Here is a 21788-nt window from a genome sequence, read left to right on the forward strand (position 1 = left end):
CATAGCAACCAATCAAGACCAAATGGTTCCTTGGGCCTTATATGTCCCCTTGGCCCCTGGGCCTGAGATTCCCCATTCCTGCCTTAGAGGGTCTACTTCCAGGATGCTCCAGTTTATCCATTTAAGGGATACCTCCTGAATTGATACAGGAAGATACTAGCACTTAAGAATCAAAAGACACTAGAGGAAGAAATTCATTCTGTCAGTTTCATGATAAAGAGACATTATTTATGTTTGGTTGTGCTTCTAGCGCCCTCAAATCTATATAATTGGGTCGTATGTCTTTGGGGCCCACTAACAGGGATTCTGATTTGAGGTGCTGCTCATTCTCTTTTCTTTTATTTTGGTTTCAGTGCAAGATAAGGGTATTTGTGAATATATATATATATGTCAATGCATCATTTCAGTGCTCTAAATCGTCCAAATAAATGTAAAATAGTTGCTTGCAGCTCAACCTCATTATAATACGCTCCAGCCAGAGGGAGTAGCCAGCTTATTTCTGCTAGCCTCATCTGACTAGCAGGTGTCTAGAATGACACCCTGCAGCCAGGGGTGTAACCAGAGGTATGGGGGCCCCATAGCAAAATTTCCTCGGGGCCCCCATAGGTCTACCTGTACAGTGCCCCTGTAGTTGTGCTCATTATGCATTAACCCTGTAGTAGTTCCTCTTATACAATGCCCCCTGGATTAAAGCCCCTTATGCAGTGCCACCGGTAGTACCCCTCATATATTGCCAATTATGCAGTGCCCCCTGTAATGCCCCTATGCTGTGCCCCCTGATAATGCCACTTATGCTATGCCCCTGCTAGTGCCCCTTATGCTGAGCCTCCGGTAATGCCCCTTATGCTGAGCCTCCGGTAATGCCCCTTATGCTGGGCCCCCAGGTAATGACACTTATGCTATGCCCCTGCTATTGCCCCTTATGGTGAGCCTCCGGTAATGCCCCTTATGCCTGGCCCCCAGGCAATGCCCCTTATGCTGTGCCCCTGCTATTGCCCCTTATGCTGAGCCCCCAGGTAATGCCGCTTATGCTGTACCCCCTCCGCTTTGTAGTACTTACCAGTCTCCACGAATGTCAGCGCTTGCCACTCCGGCATCTGTGCATGCCGCTGAGAGGATCTAATTAGATCCGACAGGCTCCTCACATGTCAGGTGATGCGGGTGACGTCATCACGTCACCCGCACACCCGCACACTGCATCTCTGGGAACGCTGGCCTCTGAAGCGATCAGAGGTGTCTTTAGCGTTTCCAGTTGCACCAGCTACAGACTACAGAGGGTGCAGGGGGATGCTTGCTGGGCTGACGGGCCCCCTAAGCCGCCGGGCCCCATAGCAAGCGCACCCCCTGAACCCTCTGTAGTTACGCCACTGCCTGCAGTCAGAATCTATGCAGCAGTGCCACCTGGAGCGTCTTTAGGATGCTTCAGACAGTCACACCGCTGCTGTTACAGCTCCCTGGAGCATCCTCAGGATGCTCCGGGCATTGCTGTAATCACCAGCGATTGTGGCCCCGCACCCGTGTGATGTCACACGGAGAAGGAGTTTCATGCACCGGGCCCACAAATAATGTTATATATATATATATCTCAAAATGGCCCTCGGCAGAAAAAAGGTTCCCCACCCATGCTCTAAGGGAACGGGGGGCAGGGCCGGATTAAGGTCTGTGGGGGCCCCTGGGCAACAAGCTTGTGGGGGCCCCCATGAAACTGCTGCTACATATGTAGTCCAAACCCCAAATGGTGTGTGTATGTGTGTGTGTATATATATATATATATATAATATATATATATATATATATTATATATATGGTACTTCCGTATCTTTGAGGCCCCCTGCAGGAGCCGCTGGTTACGCTACTTACGTATCTTCACTAGTCAGTGAAGATACGTAAGTAGCGTAGATATCAGCCAGTGTCCAAAGTCATTCCCTACCATCCAAGTGAGCATGGAGGGGGAATACATCCATGTGGCGAGCGAAGCGAGCCAGCAAGGGGCCCAATGACACTGGCTGATATTTTACGCTACTTGCGTATCTTCACTGACTAGTGAAGATACGTAAGTAGCGTAACCAGCGGCTCCTGCAGGGGGCCTCAAAGATACGGAAGTACCATATATATGTGTGTGTGTGTGTGTATGTGTGTATATATATATATATATATATATATATACACACATACACACACACACATACACATATATACTGTGTGTGTATGTATATATAAATGCGCAGTATATTCAGATTATATATATATATATATACTGTGTGTATGTATATATATATATATATATATATATACACAATTTGACATTTTAAGGCAAATGTAATGAACACACACACACACATATATATATATATATATATATATATATACACAGGATATGTGTATATATAGTTATATATATTGTATAGATATATATATATATATATATATATATATATATATACACAGGATATGTGTATATATAGTTATATATATATTGTATAGATATATATATTATGGGCTACCTGCCTGTTAGCTCTGTAGCTCAGCTCACGGTACCTGCACCGCTGAGCCTGAGCTGTATCACGGGGGAAGGCTTAGGGTAACGAGTCACTGGCACTGAGAATCTTCTCTATGCAGCAGCCTCAGCTTCTGACAGTCAAACTCTCGCGAGACTGACTGTCCGAGCCGAGGCTGCAGCACATAGGGAAGATTTTCAGTGGCTGGCTTTGACTATTGAAGCTCCTCGGCGGCTGCTGTTTAAGGAACAGCTGAGCCGCCGGAGAGGAGCGGAGACAACTGAATGCTGTTCTCCACTGTGTTTGTACAGTGGCATGTGTGGGGACAGAGTGGGGGCACCCTGTGTGTGGGGGCCCCAGGACGACCGCCCCTAACGCCCCGCCTATAATCCGGCCCTGACGGGGGGATTGAGGAGAGGGGAGAATTGAGTTTGACAGCCAGAGGGAGAGGGAGGTATTGTCACAGGGGATGGGGAGGGGAAGGTAGGGGGACCTTGTAGTAGGGAAAGTTAACGATTCCAGCTTTAGCTCTCATTTATTAAATTGCATATAAAGATATTTCTCAAACTCCATCAAAATCATATTAGCAGCAACTAACTAATACAAAATCTCCTTAGCATATAGGGATGTGCAGGCTCGGATAGGTTCGAATTTGCACGCCGAGTTCGGATTTTTCCCTCCAAAAATCAGGTCTCAGAAAGAGGCAAAACGTCATCTTTCATGGATAAACATCATCTTCCATGGACTTTTGTCCAGGAATGATGACGTTTTGCCTCTTTCTGAGACCCGATTTTTGGAGGGAAAAATCCGAACTTGGTGTGCAAATTCGAACCTATCCGAGCCTGCACATCCCTAATTAGCATATAATTCATTGATTAAACATTAAAATCACGTCTTTATCGAAAATACGGATTGGAAGAAGGGGGATGGATAGGTCCAAAACCAGCACAACAATCAAAAAAAGACTCTGTGACAATTAAAAAACTAGACTGATGAAAACGTCCAGGCATTTAGCTGTTCAATTTGCTGTATGGTCAGTGTTATTGAAAAAAAAACCACAACAAAAACATTTCCGCGTCTGTACATCTTGCCGTCCGGTCAACCAGTTTCGCAACTCTGCGCCATATTCTGGAGCGAGGCATATTCTAACATCAGTCATCATGTTAAGTACCGTGGAAGAAGACCACACGACGCTGCAAACTCGCAACATTTCACCTAATATACGCTATTATAAATTTATTGCACTTTATATTTCTGTCATGTTCAAAAGGTGACAGAAATGAATGGAAACTGAATTAGAAACCATTAGAAAAATTTTACCTGATTATTTAAAATATTGGCGTATAATCAGAAAATGTCCAGTACATAGAACTAGAACGATGTATTTTAGTGACATCTAGTGGTAGAAAGGAAATATGCACTACTGTATGTTCTATTGGTGATATCAGTTACTCAGCACTACAATATATTCCCAATATAATAACATTCTCCTTAAAGAATCTAACAGGAAATAAAGGGAAACTAAATAAAAAATATTTAAAAACACCATAGTATGTTCTCAATATGTTATAATTTACCGTCATGAAGACTTGTAAACTACAATTATTGACAGGTAGCCCAAGGTTATTGAAACAAAACAATGCCAATATATGAAACCATTTATATCTCAGGGCGCTATTAATGAAGTATGGTGATAGGTATAAACAAATATTAACAAGCATTAAGACACTATACAACACTTTCCTTATTATTGCCAGGTAGAAGTCTCATGTGTATACAGAACTCATTACGGAGACAATTTTTCATAGGGATTTTTTCTGTCTCTGTTTGTTGATGATTTCTTTATTTTGCTCATCAGCATGCAAACATAATAAAGGAACAAGCAGAAACAAAAAGAACTAATGTGTAGTACGTTCCAGTCTTAAAAGGGTAGCAAACGTTGTAATAACTCCTTTTGATTTAAAAAAGAAGCAGATCCCACTCACACTTTGTAAGAGGACTTGTATGAAGGTTTCTTTATAGTAATACATAGAATCCTTCTATTCAGAAACAGGTAAGCGTACCCCACTCACTCTTTAGCGTAGTAATTTCAAACACATATAGGTGTCTTTTGGCAATAGGGAAAAGAAGCGTACCCCAAACTCACAGCATGCATATGGATGAAATACACAAAAAGGGTCTTTAACAGGTTGACTGGGAATAGATGCGTACTAAACACTCACAGTGTTAGGATGAATGTGACTCCTATCAAGGTTTCTTTGTGTAAGCTCCAGGCTCATGTGTGGATCTCCCCTGTCTTTTGCTCTCCAACAAAGTGTGGCAGTGACCATATGATCCAAAATATTTATTAAAAACAAATATACAAAACACAAGAGTCCAAACAAGGATAAAAAAAAGTCCACAGGAAAAACAGTCAAAACCCAAATTGTATTTGTGGTCATAAAACAAATCCACTAATCAAAAACAAATTTAAAAAAAATAAGTAAAAAGGTAAAATTGCAAATGATGATCCAGCAGGTTCGACAAAGCTACTCACACTCCTGGTGTCAATGCGTTTTGCTCTGGGGACCTTTATCAAGTGTCTTATATCATCACATTTCCCAAACAGCGTATGGCTCCCTAACACAAAGCTAACATTACCAGCTCTCTATCACCTGGCCAACTAATTCAGCATCAGGAGCACCTTCCCCCTGAATCCCACAATCCTTTATACTTCACACACACAATCACACACACAAACACACATACACACAAACAGCAATCAAACTGATGTGGTGCAGCTGTGGTTTAAAGGTATCCAGCAGGGAACAACATCATCTTTACCCCTGTTCAGCATTTCATAGTTGAAAAGATTTAAATCCATCAGGAAAAATCATGTATATTTCCTTATGATACATTGGTCAGAAGGATTAAAGATACCTTTATGCATTTTTATCTACAAAAACAAGAAGTGAGTTGGGTACGCCAAACCAATTAAGGAGAAATTCCACATTAAAGATGCCTTTATTACGTGTTTTCCTGCCACATGTGATGTGAGTGGGGTACGCTATAATATATTATTTGACATATAGGATATCCCACTTTGCACAATTGACTTTCTATTGGTGGTTTCAAGATATTACTACACATTCGTTCTTCTATCTCTTTAATGTCTTTCTGCATGCTGTAACCAAGCAACTATCAAATCTTGAGACTCCATTAAGAAGACAAAAGATTCCAGTTGATTGCATCCTCTATAAGACTACAGCTTCTACACTAAAGGGATGTATCAATGCCACACCCATTTAGCGCCGTAATTTTTGTCTATTTCGTATCTCTGTGTTATGTATTGTTTCTTTTGAATTGTGGTGAAATTCGTAGAATATTGACTAAATTAAGGGCAGCTGGGTAACGCGCCCTAAGAAGTTTTCTCCTCACCTCTTTTTCAAACATCTTTACCCCTGTCTACTCTTTGTTCCAGGGAATGAGTCATGTTCTTTATACCCTTCCCATAAGCTTCGCCATGCTTGGTGAAGCAGACCCTTTTACTGAAAAGGATTCTCCTCTTCCCACCTACCTCTCACATAGCTTTGCCAACTTTGGCAACTCAGCTTCCCTATGCAGTGCAAACTTCTGTGAGTGGGCATCAACATTATTTTAGGAAGCCCCCGTTTTGATTTTCCCAGCACATCATTCTGTAATCTGTTGAGGAAGGGGTTGAGGATGGAAGAGCCTACAGAACCCTATCACTTCACTTGCGCCTGGCACATGTGCACACCATTTACCGTTTTGTGTGGGCACCTGCTCAAACTCCTTGTCACCTGGATTGTAGGAGCATATGGAGGCTTAGGCCTCAGATCCCCTCTTTTTTTGCCCCTGTGCCCCCTTTAAGTGTTACTTTACTTTTGAATCTGGGACTATAGAAATGGGTACCTGGGGAACTCCATAATTAGGTCTAGGTAAGCTCTGTTGGTAGACTGTGCAAACTTGGCAGTATCTCCTAACTGCCATGCAGATGCCTGGCCAGTAAAATCTCTGGAGTACCCATTTGGGAGTTTGCTTCTCTCCCAAATGCCCTCCCTCGGGGTGTACATGGGCCACTGCCAATATCAAAGCAACATGTACCCATGGCATCAAGAGCTGTTTAACTAATTTCCTTTGAACCACTTCTACCCTACTATTCTAAAGTATGGTTGTCTTTTATCCAGTCCCTCAGCCTCCCATACTCCATTAATTTCCATTACATTTTTTTAGGCATTCGTACAATGCACAATCCTTTCATTGGTCTGCTTGCAGCTTTCTGATTTCTCCCTCCAGTTCTGGAATGTAAGCAATAGGATCATGTGTGGTCAGATGTCCGGCCGGCAATTCAGTTGCCGGCATGTACACACCGATCTGGTCCAGTATAATCTTTCCCAGAACAGGGGAAAGTCTTGCCCCAGAATAAGGGGATACGGCAACCTTGGTGCTAATGCAGCTATCACTTGCACCATTTGTCCCCTGATGGTTACGTGGAGACAGACATGGTCATATTCCTCAGTGCCCTCGTGGACACAGAGGACCTTTAGTGCCAGCAGCCGATCCACCAGTCCTTCTGGAATCAGAGCACTTGGCACCAGGGTGACTTCACTATCTGAATCCATCAAGGCCAACACTGCCTGTTGCTCAGGGCTATCCTGGGATGAGGACAAAGTCAAAGACAGGGAATATGGGGCCCCATTGCTGAACAATCCATTGGTTCCTGCCTATTTGGGCAATTCCTATGAAAGTGCCCCATTTTGCTACACTTAAAGCATCTTTCTGGGGTCACCCAGCACTCTGTACCAACATCTTGTGATGACTCTTTTCTGAATATCGGCCAGACAACCTTCTCTGCTGTCTGGGCCAAATTACCCAGGGCATAATATCAGTCAATGGCTGCCAGAAGATCCTCAAATGACTGTGGATAGCTCTGCAGAACCCGTCTTTGTAGCTCCTGCTTTAGGTCCCTCACACGTTGGTCAATTGCCAGGAGTTCTAGGATCCTGTCCGGCGTGTTTCATTTGGGCTCTAACCAACTCTGAGTTAACTTTGCCCGATCGGCTAGCAGAGCACGCGTTGTGGACCTTGTCTCCCCTACCCATGCCAGAAAAACAACTTTTAGCTGCTGATAATTTGCCGTCTGAGCTTCGGGCATATCCACATACGCTAGTTGGGCTTAGCCCATCATATAAGGAGCCAATTACGCCACCCACTCTTTTATTGGCCATTTTAGCCAAGTTTGCTGGACAACAGAAATGCCTCAACATCATATACTGGTGTCATCTTCTGTATCACAGCAGGCCTGCATTCATCCATTCACAGCTGACCAAGCTCTGCCCACAGCAGTTTATTGCTCTCCCCCTGGGCCTCAGTGACTGCTAGCATAAGGGCTTGCTAAGCCTGGTATGCGGCTGCTACAGTAGTTAAGGTTTGGAGGATTGCCGCCATCTTATTGTCTAAGCTGACTGGGTAACAAAATTGGGCCTCCCTTATCATACACCGGCCAGCCAATGTTTTGATGCTAATAACCCATTGAGGACAATATTCAATTGCTGGCGAAAAGCCGGCAAAAAGTTCTCACTGGTGACGTAATTTCGCCTGGTGAGAACTTTTCCCTGTATTCAATTGTAAAGAGTTTATGCCAGAGCGAAAAGTCTGCGCCTTCAAACCAGCGGACAAGATTCGCCTCTGAATGGAGGCGGAAAAAAGTGCAGAATTGGGGGTTTGGGGTGCAAAGTTGCGGGAACACCCCTGCAGACAGTCCCGCAAAGGTAAACTGCATCCAAAAAGGTAAAAAAAAAAATAATAATTTAGATGACCCCAGAAAAGTACTTTTATTTTGGGGGCAAAAAAAAACAAAAACAAAGTTGGGGGACAAACTTAAAAACTAGCGACATCCACTCCAGGGGGTCCCCCAAGTATGCCCAAGCTGATTTTTTGTTTCAGGTGCTTGCTGAAGGTGCGTTTTTTAAGGTTTTTTATAAACGAACTTTAGCTAATTTTAACCATGCTTGCACCCATTTTCAAGTACCCCAAATTTGCTGGGACTACTTATTTTCCTAAAAAAAACCCCTGATAAATGCTATTCTTCACCACTTGTGCAAAGACGCTAAAAAGCACCAATTGAGAGCATTAAAGCACCCCAAATAACTTCAGCAGGGCTAATCGGGGGGTATCCATAGTGATCCCCCATATCATTGCATCTTTTGAGAGGTGCCAGGCTGATTTCACCCCAAATCTGACAGGACTTTTCGCCAATTTCAGTTTTGCCGTGATGCATTCTCGCGTCCTTTGCAATTGAATAGGGCGAATCACGGTGACGAGCGAGATTCTTTTCTGCTGGCCAAACTGGCGATGACGGTGAAAACTCCGGAATGCGAAAAGTCCGGGACTTTCACCGGCAATTGAATACGGACCTGAATCTCCACATTTATTCCACTCAATAATAAACTCCTCCAACTCCTCCTCCCCTTATCTCCCCTCCTCTGTCTGCCTTCCTCCCCCTCTTCTCCCATTACTCCACTTTCATTCTTTTCTACCCCACTATGGTCCTACTACCCACTGCTAATCTCTCCCTCTCACTGTACCCCACCTTCATCCACACCTCATTAAACTCCCTCCCTGCCCAACTCCTACAGGTTCCTCTCCTAGCACTGTAGCCCACACTATCGCTACACTCTATTCATCCCGGTCCCCCAAATTAATCTCAATAATGACTAGAGAAAGTAGAGTATTCCTTAGGGTGCACTAGGATCAACAAATGACTTAAAATAATAAATCCTTATTGGTATGCATTAAAAAGATATCTCCTACATATCATAATTAGGTGAAATAAATATAGAATGTGAATAAAGAGAAGATAATTGTGCTCGTAGAAATAAAATATTTGTTTCAATGCTGTGGCTCCTGTGTTTAGTTGTTCTTCCTTACAATTATAACTATAAATGCTCAGTAGCTCTACTCTGCTTATATGAATCTCAGTGTCTTTTTATCCTTCTGTATATTCAGTGCTCCCTGGTCTGATTATGCATGAATGTGTGGGAAAGATGGCTCAATTACTTAGTATCAGGTTTGTAATGATTTTATACAATGTTTCAAAGATATTGCACATACTGTATATTCACATGTTATATTCCTCTGTCACCACTAGATGTCACTCTTTTCCCATATCTGTGGAATGTCTCTGTTTCGTACAGTGCTAATCTTATGATGCATACACACTGTCAGACAAAAAGGACGATACAAATGATAACGATATCATTTGATCGTTTATATGGTCCTTTTTATAGCCCCCTCCAATGACCAAACAATGGATCGTCGTCTGATCATCCCGTGTGTACGGCCCATTACTGGTAACTGTTAACATTTCATATCAGATGTTTCACAGGATATTTCTTATCCCTCGTATATACAGTGGTGTCAGGTAATTCTCAGAAAATGCAGTTCCAGACCCTGGTGGACCCCAAGTTGTCCGGACTCCGTCTTTAATCTATATGTTTAAATAACCACTAGTATTAATCCACAGTTATAAATCAGTAGTGTCTATTATAAACCTGCTGCTATTATATATTTCCCAGTCTGTATTCACCAAGACCGTGGTGTTTATACACATTCACATATATTCTAACTGGTGTTATTATATATATATATATTTCCAGGGCAGGGGAGTATTCCCCATATTCAGTATCGGAATCTCAGGGACGTTTTCATGATCGTGAACTGTTAGTTTTCAACTTTGTGAGTATTAACTCTTTGTAGCTATTCGGCTACATATGTGCTGCCTATATCTGTTATCTGCAGAGTTTTAATTTGAACCCCAATGTTTCCAACATTAAACAGGGGCTGACGGCGATAGTGTACACATTATATATATTCTCCTCCTGCCGCCCTTACTCTGCTGACCTTTCCATGTGCTATTATCCACACCGCACAGTCACAGCTAATCTAACAGGCACCGGCACCTCTAGGTCAGTCAGCATGTTTCTGCTCTATGCTGATCTTTCCGTGTGCTATTATCCACACCGCACGGTCACAGCTAATCTAACAGGCACTGGCACCTCTAGGTCAGTCAGCATGTTTCTTCTCTATGGTAACCATGCGTTGCGCTCTCTTTGCACCGCTTGGTTCCAACTAATTGGGACAGGCACCAGGAGCTTCTATATTAGCACTAACACATTATATAAATTTTCATTAATTTCAAGTCCTTTTAGGGGAATTAGACTAACTTCATATCATTTATAACAGAGACATCGGCCACAGCTCTGCCGACGGCCGTTTCACCCAAGGCTTTTTCAAGGCCTTGAAAAATTCCCCATTCCCCCTCTCTGACCATCACCATCTCTCTTATAACTTATCCCTTTTACCTTCCCCTCCTCTACTTGACGTACCATTGAGGCTATTGATACTGTTTCTTGTTCCTCCCTGCTTGACTCACTTCTCTCCCCTATCCTTTCTCTCTCCTGCCCTGAGAAAGCCACTTCCCTGTACAATGCCTCCCTTACTGCTGCTCTTGACTCACCGCCGTAGATCCAAACCTCAACCCTGGCATTCCAAATGTACCAGATACCTGCAAAAGTGATCACGAACTGCTGAGCGACAGTGGAGACACTCACGCTCTAAGGCAGATTTTCTCCATTTCAGATGTATGCTCTCATCCTACAGTGCTGCGCTTTCCCTCTCTAAACAGTCATATTTCAAAAACCTCATCTCCTCCCAGTCCTCAAATCCCCAGCGTCTCTTTGCCACTTTCAACTCCCTCCTTTGCCCACCCCCTCCTCACCTCCCCTCCTCAGTCTCTGCCTTTGACCTGCCACCTACTTTACATCTAAAATTGACTCCATACGCCAGGACATCATATCCCACCAGACCCTCAGCATTACTCTCCTCCTGTCCTCCGCCCTTGACCCTATCCCTTCCTCACTCCTCCGCTACCTTTCTCCCTCTGCCTGTTTCCATCTTGCCCACCTCCACAATCTCTCCCTTTCATCTGGCACTGTCCCTTCTGCATTCAAACATGTCCTTGTATTCCCCATTCTTGAAAAACCTACCCTTGATCCTAATGCTCTTTCCAACTACCAACCCATCTCTCTCCTCCACTTTGTCTCCAAACTTCTTCAGTGTATTGTTTACAACCACCATACCACTATTCTTTCCTTCCTTGTTGACCCTTTTCAGTCTGGCTTCCATTCTCTCCACTCCACTGAAACTGCCCTCACGAAAGTCAGCAATGTCCTTCTTGCTGCCAAATCCAAGGTCCACTACACTCTGGGCCTGATTCAGAGCCGGACGCTCTGACCAGAGCGCTTGCTCTGAATCAGGGCCGGCCTACCTAAAATTGGAGTGGCCTCCTAGCCACTCGCATAGCTGTGGGTGACCACCCACAGCTTATGTGAGCGGCCAAAAAGATGGTCACGATGGTCAAGACCATCGCAACCATCGGGCTTGCGATGAGACCCTTGTGGTAGGGTCTCATCTGCCGCAAGCCCAGAGTGCTTTTGGCTCTATCAGAGCCAAAAGCACTCCCACTGACATCACTAGTGATGTCAGTGGGGCCGGCCCCAGGCGGTAGGCGTTCCCATGGGAACGCCTCCATCTGGGCAGCCACGCCCCCGGCACGCCCACCAAAGGGGGCGTGCTGTCACTCACCATTGACAGCACGCCCCCTTTGTTGCGAGACCCATAACGACGGCTACCCCATCGTTATTTGGGTCTCGCGCATGCGCACGATGGAGGCACCTCCATCGTGCGCAAGCGCATTTTTGTAACATCAACCCGCTTGCGAGCGTACAGCGCTCTCGAGTGGGTATGAATGAGACCCTCTATTCATTCTCCTTAACCTCTCTGCTGCTTTTGACACTGTGGACTACCCTCTCCTTCTGCAAATCCTTCACTCCCTTAGTTCACATAACACTGCCCTCTCCTGGCTGTCCTCCTACCTCTCTGACCTCTTCTCTGTCTTCTCTCAGGTCTCCTCTCCCCCCCCCCACTTCCACTAACAGTAGGTGTTCCCCAAGGTTCTGTTTTTGGACCCCTACTATTCTCCCTCTATACGTCCTCTCTAGGTAAACCCTTCAGCTCCTTTGACCTCCAATATCATCTCTATGCTGATGATACTCAGATCTACCTTTCCTCCCCTGACCTTTCCTCCCCTCTCCTCACTCGTATCTACAACTGTCTCTCTGATATCTCTACCTGGTTGTCCCAGCGAGTTCTTAAACTTTAATATATCTAAGACTGAGCTGATCATCTTCCCACCCTCCCGCATAACCTCACTTTCACAATTTCATTATCAATTGATGGCACAACTATCTCCTCTAGCCCAAAGTGCGCTGTCTTGGAGTTATCCTGGACTCATCCCTCTCCTTCAAACCACATATCCAGCACCTCTCATAGTCCTGCAGCTTCCACTTCAAAAATATTTCCAAGATCAGACCCTTTCTCACCCAAGATGCTACTAAAATCCTTATCCACTCACTGGTCATCTCCAGATTGGACTACTGTAACCTCCTCCTATTTGGCCTACCTGCTTCCTACCTCTCTCCACTCCAATCTGTTGCTTGGGTCATCTTCCCTTCCAAATGTTCTACAGTACATCTGCCTCCCCTCTCCTACAAGCCCTCTACTGGCTCCCCTTCCTCTTCAGAGGCCAATTCAAGAATCTTACACTCACTTACAAAACCCTCACCCATTCCTCTCACCTTTGCATATCTGAGCGCATCTCCCTTTATTCTCCTGTTGGCCTTCTTAGCTCAACAAATGCACGCCGCCACTCCTGCCAACTGATTACTTCCTCCCACTCCAACCTCCAAGATCTAGCCTGTGCTGCTCCCTACCTCTGGAACTCTCTTCCTCTTCCTAGCAGACGTTTCACCTTTCTACAAATCTTCAAACGGACTCTCAAGACCCATTACTTCATAAAAACCTTCCAGCTCTCATCCTAACCTGCTGATACCTGCTCCTTCCTCCCTGTCTACCCCATCTGTGTCATACCTGTTTGTCTGCTCTGCCCCTTTAGAAAGTAAGCTTTCACAACCAGAACCTCTACCCTCTGTGCTACTCCTAATTTAAGAAAAATAAAAAAGAAGACAGAAATGTCCCTTGGTTGGCGCACTAACAAAAAATTTAATAAAATGTAACTTTTATTAAACAATATTAAAATAGTATATATAATAATCTCTCCAGTGAAATATAAAAAATGAAAAACGTCTCAGTGTGTTAATTATTGAAATGAATAGTGTTATTGGTACACCTGCGCGTGTAATGGTGACACAAAAATGGATATTAATAAATAGAAAATCTCTCACAAATAAGTCATAGAATATATGCAAATCCAAAAATAGCAAATCAAAAAATGCATTTAATTGGGACCAATTATATGTGGCATGCTATAACATCCCTAAAAGTGGGATAATATTCTGCAATGTCCACTGCATGTCAGAATTGCCATGATATGCATGTGAGAAGTGGCCGCAATATACTCATATGCCTAGATTGCCACCTGTAACTGAAATGCACATGGAATCTAATACATTTAAACAAGGTTTGACTTAACTGCTGCAAAGCCAACAAATAACTTTTAACATCTAAGGGGCTGGAATTATATTCCGTAAAGACTGACTAATATACTTGTAATCAGTCAATTGGCTCAATTAATATAGATTTCATATCACAAATGTCATGTAGGAAAAGGAGATTGATATCTTATATTATCACCTTATCCCCTCATGTTATTCTACCATGTTTATGGACATAATTGGCTATTCATTAGGCTGCAGGTAAACATGCACATGTGCTGTCTGCAGTGTATTCAGCAAATCTCTGGAAAGAAAGCCAAATCTTCAGATATACAATGTTGCAGTGTCACAGTGTCTTGTTATAATGTTATCAGCACGTGTAGCCATTTAAATCATAAGGGTATTTGCATTAGCTTTGACAATAAGAAAACCCATGCCCAACTTAGGGAGTATCTGTGAAAGAAGCCAAATTTGAACAGCACACATGGTGTGTATAAATGATTCTAAGCTTGCTGCTGTTCATGCAGCTATAAATAAATAGGATCTAACATGAATAGCTGGTAACTTAGTGAGTCTAGAAACAGCTCTAATCAGTCACATGGTATACACTATCTGAGCCTTACACTAGCTCACTAATAATGGTTGAATTCAGCAGTATAAGTTATATGAGTATTAGGTTTGACTTAATTGATATAATATATATGAGCATTACATCAGCTCAATAGAGATAAGTGTCTCATATACACAGCGCATATATCAGGTGAGTACTGAGTGAAGTATTATCTTCTTTTTACATCACATCACATCACTACAGACGTTTGAGCAGTAAGATATCTGCTCATGCAGCAGTAAAGTCCCAGGGATTTTGCTGCTGCATGAGCAGATATCTTACTGCTCAAACGTCTGTAGTGATGTGATGTAAAAAGAAGATAATACTTCACTCAGTACTCACCTGATATATGCGCTGTGTATATGAGACACTTATCTCTATTGAGCTGATGTAATGCTCATATATATTATATCAATTAAGTCAAACCTAATACTCATATAACTTATACTGCTGAATTCAACAATTATTAGTGAGCTAGTGTAAGGCTCAGATAGTGTATACCATGTGACTGATTAGAGCTGTTTCTAGACTCACTAAGTTACCAGCTATTCATGTTAGATCCTATTTATTTATAGCTGCATGAACAGCAGCAAGCTTAGAATCATTTATACACACCATGTGTGCTGTTCAAATTTGGCTTCTTTCCCAGATACTCCCTAATTTGGGCATGTGTTTTCTTATTGTCAAAGCTAATGCAAATACCCTTATGATTTAAATGGCTACATGTGCTGATAACATTATAACAAGACACTGTGACACTGCAACATTGTATATCTGAAGATTTGGCTTTCTTCCCAGAGATTTGCTGAATACACTGCAGACAGCACATGTGCATGTTTACCTGCAGCCTAATGAATAGCCAATTATGTCCATAAACATGGTAGAATAACATGAGGGGATAAGGTGATAATATAAGATATCAATCTCCTATTCCTACATGACATTTGTGATATGAAATCTATATTAATTGAGCCAATTGACTGATTACAAGTATATTAGTCAGTCTTTACGGAATATAATTCCAGCCCCTTAGATGTTAAAAGTTATTTGTTGGCTTTGCAGCAGTTAAGTCAAACCTTGTTTAAATGTATTAGATTCCATGTGCATTTCAGTTACAGGTGGCAATCTAGGCATATGAGTATATTGCGGCCACTTCTCACATGCATATCATGGCAATTCTGACATGCAGTGGACATTGCAGAATATTATCCCACTTTTAGGGATGTTATAGCATGCCACATATAATTGGTCCCAATTAAATGCATTTTTTGATTTGCTATTTTTGGATTTGCATATATTCTATGACTTATTTGTGAGAGATTTTCTATTTATTAATATCCATTTTTGTGTCACCATTACACGCGCAGGTGTACCAATAACACTATTCATTTCAATAATTAACACACTGAGACGTTTTTCATTTTTTATATTTCACTGGAGAGATTATTATATATACAATTTTAATATTGTTTAATAAAAGTTACATTTTATTAAATTTTTTGTTAGTGCGCCAACCAAGGGACATTTCTGTCTTCTTTTTTATTTTTCTTACATGTTGTATCTCGTCCTTGGCAGCACGCCCCAGACGTCGCATAAATATTGAATTTATTACTCTTCATATTGGGGTTTCACACTTATTTCTAAATAAATATTTACTGGTGCAGAAGCTTTCCCCAGATTCCATTCCTTCTATTCTAACTACTCCTAATTTATACTGTCATCTTCTCACTCGGGTGCCTAACACTTGGTTGCTTACACCCTGTTGCTTATTTGAGTGTTATGATCACTAATGCAGCATGTCACTTGTTGCTTGTTCACTTATTTGTCTTTGTACATTATAAGGCTCTGCAGAACACTTGTGGCACCATATAAATAAAATATAATAATAATACTACATCAGATAGCTTTTACTGATGAAAATGTTATATCATCACATTTCCCAAATAGCATATGGCTCCCTAGCACAAAGCTAACATTACCAGCAATTCAGCATCAGAAGCACCTTCCATCCTGAATCCCACAATCCTTTATGCTTTACATACACATAGGAAAAGAAATTGCAGATGCACTATGTGATCATTACTGTTACAATTTAAATGTACATTGTAATTATAGATCATATCAGAGGTAATTAGCATATCATTGGCCAATGATATGGGCCTGCCCACCAACGTCAAGGTTACCTCGTTGAGCTGGTCCCTAACACTCTGGGGCTCACATCTGGGGTGCAGGGGATCCCAAAAAACAGCCCAGCCAAAGATCCCTCCAGGGCATCACATGGGAAAAAAAGGGTGACAGTGAAGTGTTATAAAGTATCAGGGGTGTGAATGTAGCTAATGAGTGTTGAAATAGTTACTAAAGAAAAAATGTGTGAAAAAATATATGGATAATAAACAAACATAAATAGTGATATAAAAAGTGACTATGGGCTCTATGTACTACAATCTGCATTATAATGGGGTTGTAGTGTGACCGACCACCGGCTTCCCAACTGTCTAATCCCGGCAGGGGTCTAATGATAGGAGTCAAAATCCTGATGCCCTTCATTATCCCTACCTGGCATACTGAACGAAGGTAAGCCGGACGGCAGGTGCGGACAGCTGCGGGGGAGGGGGAGGGTTAGGTTAGTGGGTCCCAGGGGAAACTTAGGGTTAGGCACACCCTGGGAGGGTTAGGGATAGGCAAGGGCAAGGGGGGGTTAGGGTTAGGCACCACAGGGGGTGGGCACCCCCTCATGAGGGTTAGGTTTAGGCTGTGGCGAAGGGGGATTAGGTTTAGGCACTTACAGTGGGGGTTAGGGTTAGGCACTTCTATGGAAGGGTTAGGGGGAGGGTTAGTAATAATTAAATACTCACCTGTTGGGATCTTCTGTTGCCGGTCTTCCAGCACCTAACATTGCACCACTGACATTCTACTGAGCTAATTACCCCAGTTACAGTATATCACTATATATATATATATATATACACACACACACACATATATATATATATATATATATATATGTATATATATATATATATGTATATATATATATATATGTCAGGGACCCATAACAAGTATCCCTGATGTGGAGGTGCACCTCTGCTATAGACAGCGCCGGAATACAAATACCTTACTTACCAAACTGCCACCACCGATAGAGATGATTCAAAGTGGCCACCGATCCTCTATTTACCCAATAATTGCGCAGATTCGGCAACAAGTTTCCCACGCAGTTAATCTGTTGCCTCCTGCTTTCAGCAATTAACACAGCTGTTGCATAACCTCTGCCCAATAGCGCAGACTCAGCATCACTGATGACCACACAGTTTGCCGAGACCGCCTCTGCTTCTAGTAATTAACAATAGATGTGGCGTCACCCTAAGTTTTCGGAGCAAATATGAAATAAACTAATAAAGAATACTTTGTTTACAAAAAGGAGTACAGTGCTTAAAAAGAATGTTACAAAGCAAAGAATGGTTACAAAGGTACATACATGTATAGTAATTTAAAATAAACAGGAAACTTACAAATTAAGGCTCAGCTAATTTGCCCCCGGAAGGCACAATAGAAATGCAAGGAATGCAGGTTAAACTACAGGACTTCAATCCTTTTCATACACAGAGCATCACACCTAAGATAATGTCATCGTAGTCTTCTCTGATTGGTGGATTAAGATAATTGGGGTCCAGGAACCTCCCAGCTAACTTCCAAAGCCCTTAAACTTAAAACCGAATAATGAAAAATTATATGAACAGCGCTAGGAACTTAATATTATAACATGAGTATCATAATATGCCAATGCAAAAAAATAAATATATCAAGAAAGATATATGGTGTCAAAATAGGAGAGGGTGAATTGAATCTATAGGATCTCAGTACATTATAATTGAGAACTAGTATCTATACGGCTTGATTGAAAATGTCAATTTATTGTGATAAAAATATGTTAAAAAGGTACATTCCATAAATATTACATTTCACAATAGAAACAACATGAATAAAAAACAACAATTGAATATTGTATAATAATAAAACATAAAAATATTAAAAATAATAATAAATAAAAAATAATGAATGTTAATTGAATGAATAAATAAATAAATTAATAATGAATGAATTCAGAGAATATACTGAAAAAAAAAATTAATAATAATCCAGAAGAAATCCCCCAAAAAATATCCATTTGAATTGATGGGTGAAACTGTGTAAATATGAAGTTAATATGTGAAATATTCTCAAAAGGTAGTCTCGCTTGAGGTGATATAAGATATGCACTATAGCAACAATGAAGCAACAGTCACTGGTCTACATGTGTGGATCCGGAATAATATCCAGCTTTTATAATTACCAGACTTCGTTAAATGTCCACAGCCCGAGAGTAATGCAGATATTCTTGCACTGGCATGTCGACGTAGGAAGAAAAAATACTGGAAAGTGATGAATGGTGCTGGTCCGGAAACAAGTCCACATAGAAATCCAAGTGCTGTATATAAAGCCCCACATTGAAGCAGTGTGGATATTGCTACTGAGGAAGCTGTGGGACCTACCTCAGCGAAACACGTTTCATACACAACCTACTTCATACACAACCCTTGGACTTCTATGTGGACTTGTTTCCAGACCAGCACCATTCATCACTTTCCAATTTTTTTTCTTACTACGTCGACATGCCAGTGCAAGAATATCTGCATTACTCTCGGGCTGTGGACATTTAACAAAGTCTGGTAATTATAAAAGCTGGATATAATTCCGGATCCACACGTGTAGACCAGTGACTGTTGCTTCATTGTTGCTATAGTGCATATCTTATATCACCTCAAGCGAGACTACCTTTTGAGAATATTTCTCATATTAACTTCATATTTACACAGTTTCACCCATCAATTCAAATGGATATTTTTGGGGGGATTTCTTCTGGATTATTATTAATTTTTTTTCAGTATATTTTCTGAATTAATTCGTTATTAATTTATTTATTTATTCATTCAAATAACATTCAGTATTTTTAATTTATTATTATTTTTTAAATTTTTTTGTTTTATTATTATACAATATTCAATTGTTGTTTTTTATGCATGTTGTTTCTATTGTGAAATGTAATATTTATGGAATGTACCTTTTTAACATATTTTTATTACAATAAATTGACATTTCCAATCAAGCCGTATAGATACTACTTCTCAATTATAATGTACTGAGATCCTATAGATTCAATTCACCCTCTCCTATTTTGACACCATATATCTTTCTTGATATATTTATTTTTTTGCATTGGCATATTATGATACTCATGTTATAATATTAAGTTCCTAGCGCTGTTCATATAATTTTTCGTTTTCTTTGTGTAGTTAGGAGTTGACACCTCCACTGAACTAGCTGCTTGTTGATAGCGCCGAACTGATATTTTCCTTTTCTTCTTTTAAAACCGAATAATCCTTCATAACTTCCCCTGTGGAAAAATTACCTAAAACCAGTGGCGGATCTAGACTGCTCTTTTTGGGGGGGTGATTTAATGATTAATCTTGACTCCTCCTCTTTCCTGTCACGGCACCTCCCCTTTTTGTAGCCAACTCCTCCCCATTAGTATTTTTTTTAAAATGGGTGGTCATGTGGACTATTCCAATTTATATATCTTTATTTGTTCACTGTGTGACTTGTGTACATGTACAATACAAAGGGGGATATCCCATTAGCCCGGATATATTTTCGTGGATGAAAAATGGGGATTTTTTGTCGATAATCCCTGTTTCACCCGTTTTTTAATCTTGGTATCCTATTTGTTCCGCAGAACCAATAGGTTTTTTTGATCAAGAACACATAGGATCTGCAGCGACCAAAACACGGCACTTTTCAGGGATCATTTTTCGGGACGCCTTAGGTCCCGGAAAATGTACCAATAAATGCCGGCATCAGGCCGGATTTTGGGGCTAAGTGGATAGCCCCAGGGAATCCATTAGTGCCCAATAATTGGATAACCCCCAAAGCGTGCTAAATGCATCGAAACAACAAAGTCGCAGTCTACAGTAGGGAGCAATGATAAGAGCAGAGGCGTCTGGCACTGGCACACTGCAGGACACCCAGCACTTGGCATCTCCCCTCCAGATGTGTGGGCAGTTCCTCCTATTCAATGTCAGGGACACACAGCACCATATCTTGCTGAAAGTTGGCACAGGAAGGAACAATTAGCATGTGCCAGCCCTGGCCGAGTAAACTCATTAGATCTGCATCCATTCCACTTACCTGGGTGAGGCAGACCTGGGTGAGTACATGCTGCCGGGTGTAGTGTAGCCTGGAAGCTAGAGAACAAGATCACATCACAGTCACACCTGCTGCTGCTACTACTAAATTTTCTAACTCTGCTATTTTAACTGCAGCTGAGTTGCTCCATGGACTGAACCTTCAGCCCTCCCTTCCTCCCAAACTCTGTGCCTGACTTGTGCAGGACTCGGTGCTCTGTGCCCTTAGCCAGCGTTATCCTGGGAGCTGACTGCAGTACAGCAGCTCTCCCAGGCACCCGACCTCTGATCACAGCACAGCGCTGCCTCACTAAGCACATGGGTTAACGCGGCTGAACTATATATGAAAAGCTCCTTATCAGAACTATCATCAGCTGGGGCTGGGGGTGTACAGAACAGGGGAGGGAGAGGGAGAGGAGCGGACCTTAACCAGTTCAATACAGAATGCACTGCAGACAGAGAGATGATCATGAGGAGTCAGACAGACTGTGCTGGGGGGGGCATCACTCCGATCACTCCCCCCCTGGATCCGCCACTGCCTAAAACATGGGGTGTTCATCTTATTAATTACTTTATCTGTTATGTGAGTGTAGATACAGTATCATGTGTTTATGATGGTGCATTCTTGAGATATCTCATATCTTTAAAACTGTACGTCTCAGTGACCTTACAAATCCGCGCTAATGAGATGTTCAGGAAAATGAACCTATTCCACAGATTCCAAATGTATCTCAATGAGTCCATATGTAGATAAAAAAAGAAGAAAAACAAAATGTTTCTTTTGTCAGACAATCAATGTTATTAGAGATGTATTACACCTCAGGTGTCAGAAATGGATGAGGAGGTGATATAGGTCCGAACCCAGGACAGCAATGAATCTTGACAGAATATCCAAAACATCCATAAAGATACACCAACAATGTGATGAGACCAAATAATGCTTACA

At 41.9% G+C, this 21788-nt stretch overlaps 1 pseudogene; it reads right to left on the reverse strand.

Moving 5' to 3' along the window:
* LOC148507450 (NXPE family member 3-like) overlaps nucleotides 1–21788 on the reverse strand; it is a 59914-nt pseudogene that overhangs the window by 12913 nt on the left and 25213 nt on the right.

Source organism: Taudactylus pleione, unplaced genomic scaffold, assembly GCF_031769625.1.
Source record: "Taudactylus pleione unplaced genomic scaffold, aTauple2 ptg000393l, whole genome shotgun sequence".
NCBI classification, from domain to species: Eukaryota; Metazoa; Chordata; class Amphibia; order Anura; family Myobatrachidae; genus Taudactylus; species Taudactylus pleione.